This window comes from Nycticebus coucang, chromosome 5, assembly GCF_027406575.1.
Source record: "Nycticebus coucang isolate mNycCou1 chromosome 5, mNycCou1.pri, whole genome shotgun sequence".
Classification (NCBI taxonomy): Eukaryota; Metazoa; Chordata; class Mammalia; order Primates; family Lorisidae; genus Nycticebus; species Nycticebus coucang.
The window spans coordinates 53,880,268-53,886,267 of NC_069784.1; positions in this window are offsets into that span (position 1 = coordinate 53,880,268).

Below are 6,000 nucleotides of genomic sequence, written 5' to 3' on the forward strand. Positions count from 1 at the left end.
AAAGTACACAAAGCATGTCATCTTCCTGTCATTCCCAGGGCATGAGGTAAGAGGCCCTACATCCCAAGCTTCCTGTTCTCCAAATAGGCTTCACTCTGCAAAACTAAGTGTGATCAGCAGTCACAATACTGAAAGTCTGAGTTAAGATTATGCTCACTTTTTTTAGAACTCTCTTACCTTTTATGTCTGCAAAACTAAGTGTGATCAGCAGAGTCACAAATACTGAAAGTCTGAGTGAGTTAAGATTATGCTTACTTTCTTTTGAGAACTCTCTTACCTTTTATGAGGTTGCTGTGAGCTATAATAATGGCCACAGCACTCTACCAGGGTGACAGAGTGAAACTCTGTCTTAAAAAAAAAAAAGTATCTTTGTATTTTATTTTACCAGCATTTTCCCTTTTGTCTTTTTTTTTTCTCTCTTGTCGCTCCCACATCATAAGGAAAAAGAAAAGCAAGAACTTCATATCTATCCCAACATGCCAATTATCTGTTGCTCCTAGGGGAGCCAGAAAATAGAGACACTGGAGAGGAGAATGACAGGTGAGAGACATGGGAAGGAAAGCTTGGGGACCTGGGAAGACTAAAGAGCTGAGCTCTGGGCTCCTGGGCTGTGGAGGCAGCAAACCAGCAGCTCCCAGTGCTCCGGGATGACTCCTGGAACATGCAGGCCACAAGGCAGCGAAGCCAGAAAGATCTGGATTCAAAGTGTAATTCGTGCCTTTTTGGTTTTGAGGCTCTGGCAAGGCACACACTTCCTCATCTGCAAACTGCTTAGTTGAAGGACAATGTGTGGAAAATGCCTGCCGGCCAGTTGACAGCTGCTGCCCTGAAGCTTCTGTTACTAGTTTGAGTCAAGTAAGCAAAGAGTTGGCCAGAGCACAGTCTGATGAGCACTGGGGCACAGGCTAATAGCCCTCACTTAGCGTAATCCAGGCCACAGGCTATGCCCATAGCCTGCTCTCCTCTCCTCTCTTCAGAGAAGCAAGTAGGCCAGGTACAGCACCTTACAGCTAGAAAGTGGGAGAAAGCCGCAGCCACTGGTCTTCAAGAATCCCAGAGCTTAGCACAAAACCAGGCTTCCCACTGAAAAACAGCTGGAAATGTCCCCTTGCAGTGGTTATGAGCATGATTTCTGTTCACTCAGCACATGTGGCAGGAGGATAGATACAGAGACTAGTTTCCCTCCCCGCAGCACCTTCATTCCTGTCCCTTCACCTGTAGTATTCCCTCCGCACAGCCACTGGGGTCTGTGATAAACAGCAGGACTGAGCTTGGTGGCCAAGGGGGGCAACTTTCCCGCCACACAGCTGCCCACAGACACCTTCAGGATGTGTGTATTCTTCCTCTTTCCCAGCAAGTTTGCTATATTCTCATCTTATCCCAATAAACTAGAAAAAAGAAACTCCTTTGGGAGGCCCTGGGATGGAGAGATGAGGAAATCAGGGCACAGAGCCGAATGGGGTGGGGGTAGAGGCAGGTGAAGAACTAGATGCTGAACCTTATTTCAGTGACATTTCCGTCTGTCCTTCCTGTTTGTGCCCATCAGGTTGTTAGCTAAGCAGCAAGGACTAATGGTGTTGTACAGCCCTGACCTTCCTCCAATGGGAAGAGTGTCTGAGGTGCTGGCCTGACAAGTGAGGGGTTACAGTGTGCGTTATTCCACAGCACAGGCTGTCAAGGGTGCCAAGGAGGGAGAGAAACCATGAGCTTCTTTAAGGCCAGCTCTACCCTCACACACCAGGCCTCCTCTGACCCTGGGAAGTAGCTCTTGCCTCCTTTCCTCTCGCTCCCCCATCTCCTCTGCCAATAGTACCTTTACCTCATTCTTCCCCAAAAACAGTCCCAAAGGATCTCTCCCTTTTGCAAACCTCACTGGCGGGCAGGCCCAACCCCATTCTGCAACCCTCAGAGCTGGGCTTCCCCCACTCCTCACTCCCTTCCTGAAGCTGGGCTCCTTTCTTTTTCTGCTTTCTTCTCACCTCCCTATCTCCCAACACCAGCGGCCAATCCCTAGCCCGCTCTAGAGCCACACCATATATGGAGAGGTTGGAAGGAAACTCGAGTAAATGCAGGAGCGAACACACACACACACACACACTCTGTCACAGAGAAAAGAGTTTGAAGTCCTTTCTGCACGTGTGGTCCTGTGTCTATTAGATAATAGACATGTGTCACATGAACTTCACCGTCCCCTTCTCCAGGCTCATCCCACACACACCGTGAGGAGCCCATTTGCTATCTCCCACCTTTATCGGGCTTCCCGGGAGACCATCACTGCAGCCTGGTGCCTCTGACCTAGATTCCCCACGCTAATTACAGGCCTAATGAGATCTAACAATCACCCAGCTTAGCACAGCTGAGACCCTCGAGGTCAATTAGTGGAGCCCGTCTTGTCTCTTCTCTTCACAAGAAGCCAGGGCAAGAGCCAGAGTGTCATACATGCCTCCCCGCTGGGGTGCAAAGCAAGGGTGAGGAGAATGCAAAAACTAGCAGGTCCAGTTTAAAAATAGGGTCTTGGAGAGTTAACAAGTGTGACGAAAACTGCATTCAGGTTGGGGAGAAACTGGAGGATATAGATTCCCAACTGCTCATAAACTAGCAGAAGTACAGGGACTGGTCAGCTGCAGAACAGCTGCGGGTTTCAGAGACTTAATGCGAGGACAGCAACTCAATGCAGAGCAAGCTGCCCTGGACCCCTCATCTATATCGCCGTCTGGACTCGAGTTCCTCCTTCTCTTTGCTTCCTGCCTTAGACAAGTTGGGGTTAATCTCCCTGGTCTTTCTTACTGGTCTGAGATAGCTCAGAAGTCACCCCTTTTGTTTCAGAAATTCTAGACTCAGCCTCATTCTTGCTTTTCCTTCTTTCAGAAACAAAAACTATAACAGCAAACAGCCCCTTTCTCCCAATGTTCTTCCTTCCTTCCTTTATTTATTTCTTTATTTATTGGAGACAGAGTCTCAAGCTGTCACCCTGGGTAGAGCCCTGTGGCATCACAGCTCACAGCAACCTCCCACTCTTGGGCTCAAGCGATCCTCTTGCCTTAGTTTTTCATTTTCAGAAGAGATTGGGTCTCGCTTTTTGCTCAGGCTGGTCTCAAACTCCGTGAGCTCGAGCTCAAGCAGTCCACCCACCTTAGCCTCCACTCTACAGGTGTGGCCAATGTTCTTCAACATCAAAGCAAAGGAATAGTTTCCTGCTGCATGTCCCTGACCTGCAGGAATGCTTGTGGCTGTGGGTGGGGGGAGGGAGAGGGCTAGTGGAGTGCTCTGTGAGTAAGTAGGGACGTGAACTTGGTGCCACCTCACAAACAGAATGTTCCTCCTCCCGCAGCTTCTACCCAGGTCTGGCTGCAGAAGGCTGTCCTCTGCTAGCTCCAGGCCTCCTGCACAGTGCAGACTCAGGAACCTGGAAGGCAGGAAGATTTGCATAAGTGCTACTCTACATGTTGATGATCCAAATCTATTTCTCCAACCTGAATCAAGGCATCTCTAACAAGCATCTTAAACTTATAAATGTGGGAGGTCTCTAAATCATGGTTATCCATGAACCAGCTTCCCTCCATTCCTCCTTCACATGCTGCTCTTCCCATTCAAGTCGTGGTTCTTTCTCTAACTGCTGCTTCAGTCTGAGTTTGCCTGTGACTTACAAGACAACATATCGTTATGCAAGTTCCAAAGGTTAGGCCATAAGGAATCTCATAGTTTCCACCCTTTGACCCTTTTAAAATTCAGCTGCATGTAAGAAGGCTAGGCTGGCATCCTTGATATGAAACCATGTGGTGAAAGAGGGCCCCCAAACCACATGGATCCATCCCAACAGCCAAGGCTCCAGGTGAAGGCTGTACCCAGTGTCCCAGGCAAGACCAGTGGCCCAACCACCCACTCAGCCCCTAGGACTGTGAGACATTAATAAACTGTTGCTTTCTTAAGCCATGACATTTTGGGGTGGTTTATTACTTAGCAATAGGTAGTGAAATAAAAATTGGTTCTTAGAAACAGTCTGCTGCCATAACTAAAACCTAAAACATACAGTAATGACATGGAGACCAGGCAGCAGAAAGCCTAGAAGGGTAGCTAGGGACTATGACTGGAGTCCGGTTGAGCACCGAGCAATTTGCTATTAGAGACTGGAGAAGGGTCTCCCATGGTAGATAGTGGTAGAATAATTTACAGAACTGTCACTATGGTAACTTGGAAGCTAGAAAATATGCTTAGTAAACTTGTTGGAGGTGACTAAAGAGATTTCCAGGTTGAATGTTAAGAGTATCTATAGGTTATTCCTAGTTGTCAATGATAAGGTATTGCAAGAAAGAGGAACTAGGCTTGGCGCCTGTAGCTCAGCGACTAGGGCGCCAGCCATATACTCCGGAGTTGGTGGGTTCGAATCCAGCCCGTGTTGTGACGGGCGCCCTGGAGTGCCAGCTACTTGGGAGCCTGAGGCAAGAGAATTGCTTGAGCCCAAGAGTTTGTGGTTGCTGTGAGCTATGATGCTACAACACTTCACCGAGGGCAACATAACGAGAGTCCGTCTCAAAAAAAAAAAAAGAAAGAGGAACTAAAAAAGGAACTTTTCAGTTTACAAGCAAAATTTGAAGGAAAAATTATAGAAAAAAATTATAGGGCACTCTCTAGCTAGAAAACCTTTCACCAGTGTTAATTTAGGAAGGTGATCTTATGAAGGGGACCACCTGGCCAGTGAAATGATTCATGCATTTAAAAGCACAGGGATAAATTGTACCCCATAAATATGTACAATTACAATGTGTTAATTTTTTAAAAACTAATATTAAAACCTTTTAAGTATAAGGGAACTTATACAAGGACAAAGGAATTGGCTAGCTGTTACTAAACTGCATTAGTATCTTACAGAGAGAGAAGGACAAACAATTAAAATTAAGTTTGAGGTCCACAGGCTGCTTTGGTAGCTTACAAAGAGGCCCCTATCTCCTACAGCAGAAGAGCAGTAAAGACCCCAACTCAGACCCCAACTCAGAAATTAAAAGACATGTGGAACTTCCAAAACTAATACTCAAAAGAGTAAGGTAGCTAGAACCCTCAGCCAACACAGATCTGGTCAGGGCCTGGATGAGAAAATCTGGACTGGAACCTAACACATGAAGTGGAGACATCTGGCACCCCAGATGGTGGATGTCCCTGAAGACTTTGGTTCCCCAGATTCCTCTGAACCCTGCAAAGATGGTCCCCTCCCCATTAAGAGCCAGCACTACCTGCAGCACAGGAAATATAATGCAAAGGCTTCTCCCTGAAAGATAATAGAAGTGCCATGCTGCATATGGCCATCTCCTCCTCTTGATTCTAGAATGATAAGTAGGACTAAGTCACAGCATAATTCAGCTGAAAGCATGCTGGCCCTCATGATGGAGGAAAGGAAGTAATACCCAGCATGTATCCAGGGATATTCCCATGGATCTAGATTTTAGGGGATACCAGAATATAAAACTGGATAAGAAAGAGTTTATTAATTTGGGAGCATTCTTCAGATATGGGATCTAGACTCGGCAAGAACTCCATGAGATGGTTTCAAACACACTATTAGGGTGCTCCTAAAAGCCTAGAAAAAGTGATGGCTCATAGAGCAAAGTTGAAATGCTTGAATTGCCACATCAGCAGTGGAGGAAAGGATTTAAAAACCTAGGGAAGTAGACGTGCCAGATGGATCTATTATTTGAGGCCTAAAGACTCATCATGGAGGGCGGCACCTGTGGCTCAGTCTGGAGGGCACCGGCCCCATATACCAAGGGTGGCGGGTTCAAGCCCAACCCCAGCCAAACTGCAACAAAAATATAGCCAGGCGTTGTGGCGGGTACCCATAGTCCCAGCTACTCAGGAGGCTGAGGCAAGAGAATCACCTAAGCCCAGGAGTTGAAGGTTGCTGTGAGCTGTGACGCCATAGCACTCTACTGAGGATGATAAAGTGAGACTCTGTCTCTGCAAATAAATAAATAAATAACAAAAAAAAAAAAAGACTCATCATGGGAT